General features: G+C 33.5%; 1 long non-coding RNA gene across 2 annotated transcripts in view; it reads right to left on the bottom strand.

Moving 5' to 3' along the window:
* The window catches only part of LOC123384391, a 547325-nt gene that overhangs the window by 186925 nt on the left and 345199 nt on the right, over positions 1-15201 (bottom strand). For both annotated transcript variants that reach the window (XR_006595426.1, XR_006595432.1), the window contains exon 4: positions 8485-8534. This is a non-coding gene — a long non-coding RNA (uncharacterized LOC123384391). The remainder of the gene's footprint in view (positions 1-8484; positions 8535-15201) is intronic.

The raw sequence follows: 15201 nt of genomic DNA, 5'->3' as shown, positions 1-15201 counted from the left end.
TCCAAACTTTTTTTTGTCTAAAAGAATCTTTATTTTACTTTTAATACTTGAGAGTTCTTTTTATAATTGGAATTCATATTGGGTAATTGTTTTATAGCAAATGGAAAATACCATCCCATTATCTTGTGTTTCTCATTGTTGACAAAAGTACAATCTAATAGTTAACCAAAGGCAACTTGCTACTTTCAAAGTAAATGGCCTTCCCTTTTTCTTTGTTTTTTAACAATTTCCTCTATTATATCCATCTCTTGTGGATACCTTTCTGGATCTATCTTCTTTGAGATATTGGAGTTCTTCCTTTTGTGGATTGATGTCTTTTATTATGTATTAAATTATCAGACATTATTTCTTTAGTTACTACTTTTGCTTATGTTTTTCAGTCTTTCTAAAGAATCAAACAATAGAACTTCACAATGTATTCTCTATGTCTCTTACCTCTTTTCTTGACTTTCTTTCCTTTTGGTACCTATGCCTCATTCTAACCGATTTTCATAATCAGTAACTTCAACTTTCACTCTAGCATTTCTATTTGTTTATTTTAAAAATCCATGTCATCTTTATATTTTCTAGCTCTATGCTGAAATACATGTTTGTGTTTATATTCTTATTTATAGTAAGCAAAACAGTATTACAGTCTATGTCTAAATCACCCAATATCTAAAGTGCCAATATCTAATCACCCAATATCTAATAGGAGTATTTTGCTGGTTTTATTTGGGTGTGCATGTGTGTTGGGTCTTCTCACGTATTATTTTATCTTGGATTGGGTTCTGGACATGTGAAAAACTTACATGTAAAAATTATCTTTAACTTCTATTATTTCCTTATTATCATGTTTTCATTTGCTTCTGAAAGACACCAGGGACACTCTTATTCTTGTTTCTCATTATTCAGATTTTAGGATTTAATGTTTGCTGGCCCATTCAAGCAAAGAAAGCTGATTAGGGACAGCAGGTGTATTATGCTTCTAGTTCAGCATAATTCTTGGAATCCCAACATAAAACACCACTTATGTTATGAGGCCATCTATTTTCATGGAGTTCTGAGATACAAATTCTGACAAATTTAGCTACAATTCAAAGTTAGAACCAACATAATTTTTGTTGGGTAAAATGTTAAGTGTGAAAGAAAGAGTAAGCTCAAAGTCTTTTACAAGGGTTTCCATTTTGAACAAATGGAAAGATGTCAGTACCATTAACAGAAATGGAAAATACAGAAGGCTGAGAGGATTTGGAGGATAAAGAATTACGGAAATATTAACTCTCAGATATCTAAAAGATATCCAAGTGGAGATACTGAGTAAGCAGTGGGATTAAACATCTGGAGTTCAGAGAAAAGTCTAGGATGCAGACACAAGCTTGGAAGTTATCATTATAAAAACACTTATTTAAAGCAATGGAACTAAATGCTAGTAAATGAATATACAGAAGGGGAAAAGTCCAAGAATATAGTGTTAAGGCATTCCTAAGTTAAGATGTTGGATAAGTAGAAACTGATAAAGTAAACTGCAATCAAGTTAGGAGAAAGTGTAGAATTTTAGAAATCAAATAAAAGTGCTCCAAAGAGGAGTGAATGATAATAACAAACACTGCTGATAAGTCAAATAAAAGAAAGATCAAGAATTGACAAATAGATTTATAAAGATGTAAGTTATCCATAACCTTAACAAAAGTAGTGTTGGTAACATTATGGGGTTAAATTCTGATTGGGCAACTTCAAAAAGGAAACGGGAGGAGTAGAATCAGAAGAGTAAGTACATATATAGCTGGAAGTAATTTGTTATAAAAAGGACCAGAGAATGAACACACAGTCTAAGGTAGTAAAGAGAGATTTTGTATTTTATTTTGTTAAAGTTTTTTTCAACGTGGGTGAAATAATAGCATGCCTGTATGCTGGTGGGAATTGGAGAAGTATCCACTTGATGTTGCAAGAGAGAAAATAATAAATTGCTCTAACAATGTCCTTGAGAAAGGAAGATAAGATGTATTGCACAACTGAAGGGGTCTAAGGATGCAGAAAGGTTTATTTCTTACGTTAGAAAGGAAGGCACAAAATGCAGGGCCAGAAGCTAGCAGGTATTTAAAGTTGCGTTGTAAGCTTCTCTGGAAGTTCTCTCATGATTGTGATAATTTTCTTTGTCAAGTGGGAAGCAAGGTTATTCTCTGAGAGCACAGATAAGGAGGTGGTACTCTTAGTTTAAGGAAAGAGTAGAAACATAAAGCAGTCATTTAAAAGTGCTAGAGAGGGAATGTATTGGACAAAATATGGTATGATTGCTTGGCAACATTGAAAGCCCACTTGCAATTAGTGATCATGAAAGAAAAGTCAGGACAGTCGGCATGGCAGAGCATTTCTTTCCAGTCAGTTAAATAGAGATGGACTTAAACTATTACAAAATGAATATGAATAAACAAAAGAGCAGCAAGCAAGTTGAAGAGATGTCCCCAAAAAGTGTCATTATAATAATCTATCATGGTATTTAAGGAGAAACAGGGACCCCTGAGAAGAGTGAGGAGCAAAAGGTGATATTACTGACACTAAAACATAGTGAGGCCCAAGGACTGCTGTGATCAGGGCAATTCAGAGGAGAGGTTTGGAAAGCAATAACACGCTGGGATTCTTGAAACATACTGTGGAAGCTTAACTTCAGTAATAACAAAAATGTAGGGTATATCAAATAAAAAACAAATTCAGACCTGAGAAGATGAGATTTTATTTGAAAGAATTATTGTAAGGGAGTAGAGAGGCACTACTGAGTAGGAAATGCTCTGCACTACCAGAATCAGAGAAGCTGTCACAAGATTTGCAGGCATTTCAGGGTTAGGCACAAAGAGTTTTTCTTTTATACGGAGTGAACAAGGCTAGAAAGAATGAGATGGGGAAAAGCCATGAAAGAGTGACCTGAGGGGGAACTAGACCACAGGAAGTTACCAGGAGTGGAGAGTCGGGGAGATCATCCCCTTGGGAAGGGTTGTTTGCCTGCTCGGCTTAAAGGTTGTCAAAATTCAGGGAAGGAGATAATCTTAATCACAGCTTGGCTAACAAGAATTGTATTTCTATTGATCAGTGAAGATTAAGCAGTTTAACTAATCATTTGTGAAACAAAGATACAGGAATCTGGAGGTAGGAGATAGGGAGGGATTCCTTTAACTTCCATTGTTTTTCAGAAACACAGGGTTTTAGGTAAATTCAACATTGTCAAATATTACAGGTAGATGCTATATGGTAGAGGACAAGATCATTAAATAAGAAAAGTTCCTGAGATTGAATTAAGAAAGGAATAGTGTTGGGGGCCCCTGGGTGGCTCAGTCGGTTGAGCCGTCCGACTTCGGCTCAGGTCATGATCTCGCGGTCCTTGATTTCGAGCCCCACTTCGGGCTCTATGCTGACAGCTCAGGGCCTGGAGCCTGTTTCAGATTCTGTGTCTCCCTCTCTCTCTGCCCCTCCCCCACTCATGCTCTGTCTCTCTCTGTCAAAAATAAACATTAAAAAACATTAAAAAAAAAAGAAAGGAAGTGTTGGAAAGCTGAAATTTTCAAGGAATAAAAGCGTGTGACTCAAGTGTTGATTGATAACTACTTAATAGGAAAATAACAAAACTGATAAAAATAGCCATAATCAGAGAAGAAATACACAAAAATGAAGAAATTCTTTAAATAACCAAGATCTAAAAATGAGATTTAGATAATGGCTACTTAATAGTTTTATTATTTTATGTGAAGTTGCAAAAGTTAAAAAAAAATCTTTCATGACTGATTTATTTTATATAATTTAATTATCCTTTCCTATGGCCAAAGGAAGTATACATTACCCACAATTATTTGTTTTAAATGCTAAAAACGGCAATATTGGCTGTTAGGATGTATGAAAATGCCAGTTTCTGAGAATACTATAACACAACAAAATTGAATTTCTCACTGATCTAGAAATTCTGAAGTTCTAACTAATACATTTGCATGTTCTTTTATCAAACATTTTCTTTCTGTTCTTTGAAAATTAGAAGGGAAGTACTTTGCGATGTATAAAATGGTGTTTGTCCTTTCATGTTAGTTTTGTCACATTTATCTATTCACGATTACTACTTCATTATTCAGAATATCTCATTCTATGAATATAGCATAAAACAAAATTTATTATAGTCATTTGCCTGAAATTTATGAAGGTCATGTCTTCATTGAGGCAGATTTGATATAATAATTTCAGCCACCTGTGTGATGTTTCCCATGTAATCAAATGGGAGATTTGATTCAGTTTTACCATAGAAAGAAAAACTAAATCACCCAGAAACACTTTTCATCATGAAAACATGGTCTAGAAACAGATTCAAGTTCTTTTGATCCTGAGGTAGGATAAAGATGCTAGTTATCTTCTAGTTCCTGCCATTATTGTCCCAGTTGTTTGTCATGTTATTTGGGTTATAATATTCTAGTGAATACATGATCATAAAACCTATCACACAAAAACCAAGTTATGAAAGTATTTTTGGTTCATATTTATCATAGGCCATACAAACAATGCCCGTTTGCCTCTTTCAAACGCAGATTTAAAAAATTACCTCAGCAGAATGTAGTTGAGTAAATATTTAAATATTTACTTATTTATTTATTTTGAGAGACAGAGAAAGAGAGAGAGAGATAGAGAAAGAGCATGAGCAGCGGAGGGGCAGAGAGAGAGAGAGAGCGCGAGGGAGAGAGAGAATCCCAAGTAGGCACCCTGCTGTTAGCACAGAGCCTGAGGCAAAGGGTGGAGGGTAGGGGTGGGGGGCAGGATGGAGCTCAAGCTCCAGAATCCTGAGTAAATATTTAAACTTGAAATGAACTAGTTCATTATATTCTTTTTATCTCTCCTATAATAATCCTCACTGTATATAATATATATTATTAGACGTTAATAGATATATTAGATATTAACCTTAAGCAATGGAAACCTGGCCTAATATAAAGTGACACTAAATATACTGATGGAAATTAATGATGCTACTGTTAAAGGAAATCTTTATTATAATTAGTCATATTTTCCTAGCAGACATCACATATGGTAAGCAGCAAAATTGGCCTAGCAATGAATGAAAAGTTATATGATGCAGAAATTCCTCACCGAGGCTGGAAGACTGGTTAATAACTGAGATAATCATTGGTTTTTGTTTGATGACAAGATTATTTCAATCCTTATTTTTAATAAATACTCAAAACACACCTATTTACATGTGTGCCTGTAACCCATTCAAAAATGGCAGAATAGCAAGGAATACGGTATATAATTTTTTTAAGGTGATCCTAATTTATTTTTCTCTTTCTTAAAATCAACAGGTTTACCTCATACACATATAGTGTAATGTGATCTCATCCACATTACACTATATGGGAGGAAAGTGGTTAAGAAGAAGGGTTACAGGAGCACCGTGTAGGCTTAAACGCCACTGCCCTCACTTAGAACTTCTCTAACACTGGTAGGCCACAGTACCTCTCTAGGTATCTGATTTGTTTCTTCATCTCCATAACAGAGTTAATAGCAGTTTCTCTATCACAAGGTTTGTGAGAAATGAGAAAATGTATAAAATGTGCTTTGTATACATCCTGGAATAATAACTTCAGTAAGTGCTAGCCTTTTTTACTCAATACAATTTTTTGAAGCTTTTGACAATTTAAAGAAAGTGTGTGCTCTTTAAGTTAGATTTGTAAAGGTACTTCCAGGTTTTTAGCATGTTGTTTCTGTGCTGTTACCAATATTTTTAATATTTTGGAGATACGAGATAGAAATAGGTCACAAGATCTGGTAATAATGGACAAATTTCATTATTTTAATTGATGTTTAATATAATTAAAATTTGTGTTGTTTTATTAAAATTGTAAATATTATTTTTGCCCCAAATTAATGAATTAGTTAATATTGGTGATGAGGGAGCGTGGGGCGACCTGAGGGCAGAGTGCAGTCTAACAGCACCCCCCCACACCCCAGGTGGGCCACATATGATATTCCTTGGACACTTCTGGCTACCCCAAAACAGAAAAAGAGGAAAAAAAAATTATTAAACTGATAAGAACTTCCACCAGTTTACAAGAAAAAGCAATCCCATCAATGGCCTAAAGTCCAGAAACTCCCTACTGTCTTAATGTTAAAGCTTTGCTAGAGGGAAAAACAACTTTAGCTTGACAATAGCTAGGTCTTTAGTAAGTCTTTAGCATGTGAAAGTCTCTTTGGAAACTCCCTCCTGACTTTACTTCCCTTAACACCATAAAATAGTCACCCCCCCCCACACACACACACTTAGAGTGCAGCTCTCCCAGCTCATGGGTCCTATCCCCATGCTTTAATAAAATCACCGTTTTGCACCAAAGACGTCTTCAAGAATTTTCCTGGTCATCAGCTCCGCCCCCCACCACCCCCAAACTTCATCAACTGGTATTTCTTGTTATATTGAAACATTCATTTTAATATTTTAAGTCGCAATCCTCACTTAGGATATTACAACATCCATACATTTGCTTAGTTAAGAAATCATAGAAAAAGGTATTATTTATTGTTGTTTTCATTTTCTTACGTAAACAAGTTGATTACTTCAATAGAAAATAAATTATTTAAAACATAGATTTAATAAGGTCACAAATGACTGGTCTCTAGCTTAGAGACTCCTCTTCCAGGTTCTTCTTGTCCTGTTTGCCCCGCATTCGAAACCCAGCCCCCAGGTATGGGAGCTGACAACTATAAATTACCCTTCCCACTCTCATCCAGTGCTCAGATCTTTGGAGAAATGGTCTCTGAGCCCGCCCGTGTTAAATAAATCTCCAATCCACCAAAAAAAAAAAAAAAAACAGTCACAAATGATCTCAAAAGACACTGCAGTTAGACGTAGGAATCAGACTTGTAATTTAAATTCTTTGTTTTCTTGTGTTGCTAACAACACTCAGCATATTTGTGCATCTTTCTTTTGGACATTTACATATCCCTTGTAACAGTAAAATTCAACCCTAACCTAAGTTATCCAGAGCTAATGGTGTATTTACTCCTGACTTCAATTAGGTGAATTAGCAATAAAAATGTAAGTGATTATAAAATGGAGTCAACTAAGACCATTGTGTCTGATTTCACTTGGGTTATAAGCTCTATTTCAAAATTCCATTAGCTAAATTAGAGGTTTATCCTGTAACCCATTTCTCCTACGCAAATGGCAACTCTGCATTTGTGCTGATTGTCACTGTATAATTTTATGAGTTTGTCATTTAAAAAAATAAATGTAATTGTACCATCGTATAGCAGAGAAAATGAAGCTATTCAACTATACCCTACTACCTCACAGATATTCACATGAATATTACATATTTTTCTACTGAGTGGTTGTGAGTATAATGAGATTACACCTATTTCTAGTACCTTTCTGGATAATAAGAAGCCGCTACTGTACAAGATCATTTTCAAAGTCATTGAAAAGTAGAAAATGACTACAGCATACCAATAATGAGGGCACAAGTAAAATTGCTATTAAATTTCTTCACTCTGTAGTACCAAACTGTATGAAGAAAAATCGAGAGACACCCATTATTTTTTTTTATTATTTAGCTAATGAGAAAATACATGGAAAAAGGATTTTAATGGCCATTTTTAGGAAGAAATAACCATGACATTTACTTCAGAAAACACTGTAAAAGATTAATACTTTAAAACAGGGTACCATTTTTATTTACCAGAATAAGTAGCACTGATTTAAATTTGGTATAGGTTTCAAAATGGAAAAAAATAATAATATATTTCATGTTTTATAATAGTACCAGTCTTCATACACATATTATAAGCTAAGCTCAGCAACTATGGTTAAAATCGGTCTCTGCAGAGAAAATTTTTAGAATGTTGATAACCTTTCTTTAGATGTTTCCCTGTAGCTCCATCTACAAAATTTAGGTAAGCCAAGTGTGTATAATGACTTCTTTCTTCACAAGAGGCATAAGAAAACATACAGGATGAATCAAAAATTTAATTCTGTTTATAATATTTTCTTATTATTTGTTCTAAATAGCAGCTGCCCAGATTTTTTAACAAGGATGAAATACTCAAATTATCCAAACTCTTCTTTTCCTAAGTTCCATTTCTTCCTGTCTATCACTGTCGTCTTAATGATTCAGTTGCCTAAGCATCTCATATTTTTTTTCTTCTTTCAGCAATGCTGCACACCCTACAAGATATACTGGCATATGAAACCTTCTTGGAGTCATTCTAAATTCAACTATTTATCTGATTCCTCAACATTAATGTTGATATAAATACTCACCCTATCTATTAGGTTTTGATCTCACTCTATCCATTCTTTTAGAGATCTTGAGTTGACCTGAGTACCCATCTGCTTTTGCAAACATTGTTGCCATTTCCATAGTCTTCACCACAGAGAACATTAACCTTGTCCAATTCTGACTGTAAAGTCTCCTGAGAACTGTGTCCACTTAAAAAAAAAATTACTGCAAAAATAAACAGCTTATAAGCAGAAATGCTTACCTTTGTCAAGGAGTTGCTGCTTAGAGAGGAATTATCGTTGTGACCAGAACCTGAAAAATAATGACTCATTTTCAAAATAGCCTGGACGTTACCTGTGTTCCACTTATATTTTAAAAATCGAAAGAATACAAAGTTATTCACAAATCTAAATCTTTATGACCCTTTTTTGGATTTTTCTTTTAATAAAAATAAGCCTCTCACATATACTGATAGGAAGAATTTGGAAGTAATGGAATAAAAAATAGTAACCATGTTATGTAAATATCACTGGGTTCCATATGATGGTTAAAACTTATTTGCAATATTTAGGGGTGCCTGGGTGACTCAATTGGTTTGCATCCAACTCTTGATTTCAGCTCAGGTCATGATCTCACGGTTCGTGAGATTGAACCCTGCTTGGGATTCTCTCTCTCCCTCCCTCTGCCCCTACTCTGTCACACACTCTCTCTCTCTCAAAATAAACAAATAAACTTAAAAAAAAAACTTATTTACAATATTTACATTTTAATACTACTTATGAATTGGTGTGACTTATTAAAGAAGTTAAGCTAAAAAGTTAAGCTAGATACTCATTTTGAAAATTATCTTCTTTTTAAAACACTAATTATATTATCACTAGGACCATTTTTTTAATTCCTTAAACATATAGTTATAGGCCCCTATAAATACTTACAATGATTTCAAAATATCTGAAATTTGTAAAAATAAATTCTATTACTACCAGAGGCCTTTCTTTTTGTTTGATATGTAACACATTTTTCAAGGTCTAAATAATTACTGAATCTAATGGCTACACATATAAACACAGGAAATACTATTGGAATTGATCCAGTCAATAGCATTGTAAGTAAATGAATTATCCTAACATTACATCATAAGCTCTTAACAGAATTAGAACTTACCCTATAGACAAAAGTAAACAAATTAGGAACAAGGAAGCAAATTAAATAGGTTGAAGAATTTTTGGCATGCCATAAAATTTGTATTAGCTAGGATAAAATCGTATAAGCAAAAATTACTCTTATATGAAAGAATTTTATCAAAGTATTTCAGCTTTTAAGCCAAAACAGAAAAATCACTCCCTTTGCTTTTTAAGACAATTTTTGTGTTTCAAATAGAATTGTCTTTCCTCATGATGTTTTATTTTTAACACTTCTCATTATCAACACTGATTTTCATTTATAACCTGGCAGGATAAATTCATCTACTTGTGAAAATAATCTTTACGCATCTTAACTCTCATGTGCCTTCCATGAGCTTGTGTAGTTAAGCCATTATTTATGTTTTGCAAAAACTATAGTTATAAAATTATCAATTATAAAATAAACAGCACAAAATATTTTAAAATTAGATTTTTTTTTAAATTTTTTTTTCAACGTTTATTTATTTTTGGGACAGAGAGAGACAGAGCATGAACGGGGGAGGGACAGAGAGAGAGGGAGACACAGAATTGGAAACAGGCTCCAGGCTCTGAGCCATCAGCCCAGAGCCCGACGCGGGGCTCGAACTCACGGACCGCGAGATCGTGACCTGGCTGAAGTCGGACGCTTAACCGACTGCGCCACCCAGGCGCCCCTAAAATTAGATTTTTAAAGATACCAAATTTAATTTTGCCTAAAATTAAAAGAAGGAAATGTTTACCTCAAAAAAAGAAGACATTTTAAAGGATATGGAAAAAAATATGTGGATTTTAAAAATATTTATTTGTGAAGTAATGGGACCTTTCTAAATAAGAAAGCCCGGGTGCTATAAAAAATAAATTGAACTTCATAAAATTAAATATATCTGCAGAGTGAAAATAAAAATAAAGTTCAAAAGATAAAACTGGAATGACATACGAATAAACATCTTAAAATATTTAATTTTCTTAACACATATCTATAGTTCTTAAAACTGATGGGAAAAATATTAGCAACATAAAAAAATACAAAAAAGAGGAATAATTTATTCACAAAACAATATACACATTGCTTTCACATATCAAAATATGCTAACCATTCTATATAATTTTAAAAAAATGCAAAACAAAATCAATCTGAGACACCACTTTTCATATCAAGGTAATTTAGGACCAAAAATTTAATTCACATTGTTAGTGAAGATACGAAGAATGTGAACTTCTTTGGGGATAATTTGTCAATATCTAGCAAACTTTAAAATGTACATAACCTTTGATCCAGCATTTAAAGTCCCGGGAACTTCTATTAAAGACAGACATTATAATATACAGGAAATCAATGGTACAAAAATATTAATAACAACACTGTGCTTCCTAAAAAGGAATTCAACCAAATATATCTTAGGAAAAAATAACTAAAGCATAATTCTGTTTTATTCTGTGATGTGATACCATACCACCAGTAGCATACTCTTTTCATGCCTTGCCCAGATCCCTTGATACCCAGATTAACTCATCTTCCAGGTTCTGTGAGCTGGGCAACTGGAGTTTATAATTTATAACAGTTTACAATGTTTCAGAGAAATGGTTTTAGTAGCTGTATTCACCTCACTTGGGAGATTATGGTTCCATCTGGGAGTTACCAGGACACTTGTTGGCAATTAGTTACTGATACAGCAGTACAAAATATCAGGTCCCTTTGCTTAACAATGAAACAACAACTATGGCACAATTCATACTACAGAACTCCCCGTGAATCAGGCTGAGGATAGACTTCAGCTAGAATGTGTCTGAGTTTGCTTCTTCTGGGACCTCATCCTGGTTTCTCTATTTTCATGAAGTTTTCTCTTGATAGCATTGTCCCAATAAAGCCTTCATACAAAAATCCTTATCTCAGTATCTATTTCTAGGGAACCTGCCCATGACACATCATTAAAAATAAAATAAAATAAAATAAAATAAAATAAAATAAAATAAAATAAAATGGAAGTCCTATTGTATTATTATTCATCAAACACTACGAATATTAAGTGCAACTGACAGATGTAGAACAAACTCTCATTTTTAGAAAAAATATGCATAAATATTAATATTATTTGTGTCTGGATGCCTAAGAAATTATAACGGCTGTCTATGGGATTAGTGACTGTGGAAACTGAAGATTTCCTTTTTTTTTCTTTTTTAAGTAGGCTTCATACCCAGCACAGAGCCCAAGGCAAGGCTTGCACTCAAGATCCTGAGATCAAGACCTGAGCTGAGATGAAGAGTCAGATGCTTAATTTACTGAGCTACTCACGTGCTCAGAAGACTTCCTTTCAACAGGAACATCTATCTTTAGTAATTTTTACAGTTGGGAAATTTTATAATATAAATAGAATTATTTTTGAATTGTATAAAATTAATTTAAATGGCAACATGAACTTTTGGTATAAATGAAGATGACTTTTAAAATATTTTTTAAAAGCTAGTGATGCCGAAATAGATGCCTACATATCTATAAGCACGTGTATACTGCTCATTTATATTAAAGGTAATAAATACAAGTTTATCATTAAAAATTGGAGCTTCAATTATTAGTAACAAATGTAAGTAGAGGTTTGGCAAGCTACACTGAACATTTCCTCTATTAACAACCCCAACAAAACAAGCCCACTTTCTCACTTGCAATTTTCTAACCTATAAAACATTTTGTAAATTGAAAATTTGCATTTTACTTTATTTTTAAAATCTCAATAGGACTATGGGTTTTAACATATATTAGTGGCCCTTATAAATTTAAAAGTGTGAGAGCTAGGTCTTTATAGACTGTGGAATCTCAGGTCACAAATATTTTACCAGGATACTTTTGCCCAATTTATTTTTTACCAGTCTGTCTTTTTATGTGAATATATCAGCAATTAAAATGAGTTCTAAAAAAATCACAATCATGATCACTGAAACTTTAATGACTATTATGCTTTAAAAATCCTCTTCTTTTTACAACTTGTTTTTCATGTAAACTCACAGAAGGGGAAAATTATTTTTTTTAAAACAAAGTAATTTTGGTGGCTGCACTTTGCAGGTCACAGTTAATTATAGAATCAATATTCCACTCTCCAGGTGGTCAAGCTACACAAAGCCAAAAAGCTATTTTATCACATTAGTCAAAGTTACATTTCTGTGAAGCCCAAAGGAATGGAAAAGATTGAATTTACTTTATAAGATTGTAATTATAATGGAATTGCATGTTTTTATAGAAAAATACCATTATGGTTATCATGATATTGTTCTAAGCTCTTTAGGTGCATTAATTCATCTAAAGTTCACAGACACTATCTTGATCATATCAATTGCATTAGTTTATATGTCTGTAACACTAAGAATATCTATTATTAATATATACATATTTAATTCAAATTGAAAGTTAATTTGAACATGTTATATACTCATTGTTATGTGTCTGTTTTCAGAAGTGTTAAATACATATTTATAGCAAGATAAATACATAGATATATACATAAATACTTTAAAATTTTCAGATTGAAAAAAATTAATAAGGATTTACTCAACAAACTTCTCCTGAATATTATCATTGTCGAAAAATGGCACCTATATATCATCTATACAAAATATGTTTATTTGCAATATCTTGAAAATAAGTGCTTTCCAAAATCATCTTCAATCCCATTGAAAGCAGTGCATTAGTTCAATATTTATATATAGTATTGAAATTAATAAAAGGCCAATCCCCCCATATGTATGTGAATAGGTGTACACACATGCTCATGTATACACATCTACACATACATACACACACACACACACACACACACACACACACTAAATGAGAAAGATGACGATGTCTATGGTACATACTGCACATCTGCTATACTAATAAACATCTATCTTTTCATTGTCAGTTGGTGGATTGTTAGATTTTTTTTAGATTTGTTAATAAATTTTAATTGATAATTTTGAGTTTAAAATAAATTTAGCTTTCTTTATTTTTCTTAAAGTACATAATATGGAACTGATTTTCAAAATAGCGTGTCTTGAACTTCTAGTTCTTGCAGTCCAATTCCTTTTTAGAAATCATAATAACAAAATTTGAAGATTTAGTGCTCTAGTTAAAGTCACAATTGCAAATGGTGGTAAAAAAAACAATGATTTTATATCAGTGGTATCTTTCAAGGACCAAAGGAAAGTAAAATATAATTTGCTGAAAACATAGCTAAGATCTTTCAATACTTGTGATGGTGGATCCCAAGTAGAATGGGACTGGTGCGATTCCAAGATGTTCCATAATTCTACAATGCACAAGGAACATTTTTCAAAATAGGACTCAACCTTAAGGCAGATATTTTAAAGGCTCGTAAGTGTCAGTTTGACTCATTTTTTCTTACATCAATGTCACACTGAATGAGACATTTATGCTGTCAACAAAACAATCTGAATTTAAATTCTATTTGGTGTGTTGGTCAGGGAAAAGTGCTTTTAGTTAGCTCTGGAATCTAGGTAAAAAAGCAAACCTCAAATTATTTGGCCCTTTACATCCTGCACAATTAGAATTTGCGTACATTATTTATCCATCACCTATTTGGCACCCTTGTCAGAGAATGTTCAATGATCCTTGAAGAAGATTGATAGGGCATGATTATTTAAAAGCTTACATAATTACTTAAATGTACATACTTAAATAGGCTCTTGTCTAAGCCTATACACAGCAACACAGTGAAATATGCTAATTTAAAACATAATGTAAAATATTTCATTAAAATAGCGAAATTGCTCGTGTGTATTTTCTTTTTCTCCATTCTTTTTTTAAAGTTTATTTATTTATTTATTTATTTATTTATTTATTTATTTATTTTGAGAGAGAGAGAGCAAACTGGGGGAGGGGCAGAGAGAGAGAATCCCAAGTAGGCTCCATGCTGTCAGCACAGAGCCCAGGGCTTGAACTAACTAACTGCAAGATCGTGACCTGAGCCAAAATCAAGAGTCAGATGTGCAACGGACTGATCCACCCAGGCGGCCCTCTCCATTTTTATACTCAAGTAGAATACCATTTAACACAATAAAATGCTAAATATTTATCATGAATGTATTTTGTCTTTTTTTTTTTCAGTGTTTATTTATTTTTTGGGACAGAGAGAGACAGAGCATGAACGGGGGAGGGGCAGAGAGAGAGGGAGACACAGAATCAGAAACAGGCTCCAGGCTCTGAGCCATCAGCCCAGAGCCTGACGCGGGGCTCGAACTCACGGACCGCGAGATCGTGACCTGGCTGAAGTCAGACGCTCAACCGACTGCGCCACCCAGGCGTCCCAATGCATTTTGTCTTTTGAGAAAATTTGGACTCGTGAATCTTGGCTTTGTCTACACAACGGAGTTCTTCTAATATCTCCCAGGATCCCTTTATTATTCTCCTACACGCTGGCTGTTAGTGTGATTTCCTACACCAGAGCAGCACCTGTATCTTTCTGGAGGCCTGACTTTAGCAGCTAGAATCCCCTTTATTCTGGTGCAGAAAAACAACAACAACAACAACAACAACAACAACAACCACAACCACAACAACAACCAACTATTTATATTTCTTCATGCACAAATTTTAAACTGCTGCTAATGGTTCCCAGAATATAAAACTACAATAAACATATTCCTTATTGGGACAACTCAATGATGTCACCTAAACTGTCTAGAATTTTCCTGTTGAGTTGAACCCAAGTTACCCTCTGGGAAGCTGTGCTTGACACAGCACCTTTCATTGTCTTACTTTACTACCTTCCTAAAACTTACACCCAAATCTTCATTTTAGGGTTTGTTTTGGAGTATTCAAA

Source organism: Felis catus, chromosome A1, assembly GCF_018350175.1.
Source record: "Felis catus isolate Fca126 chromosome A1, F.catus_Fca126_mat1.0, whole genome shotgun sequence".
Classification (NCBI taxonomy): domain Eukaryota; kingdom Metazoa; phylum Chordata; class Mammalia; order Carnivora; family Felidae; genus Felis; species Felis catus.
Note: the sequence above shows the minus strand (reverse complement) of the source record. Positions and strands in the feature narration are given on the sequence as shown.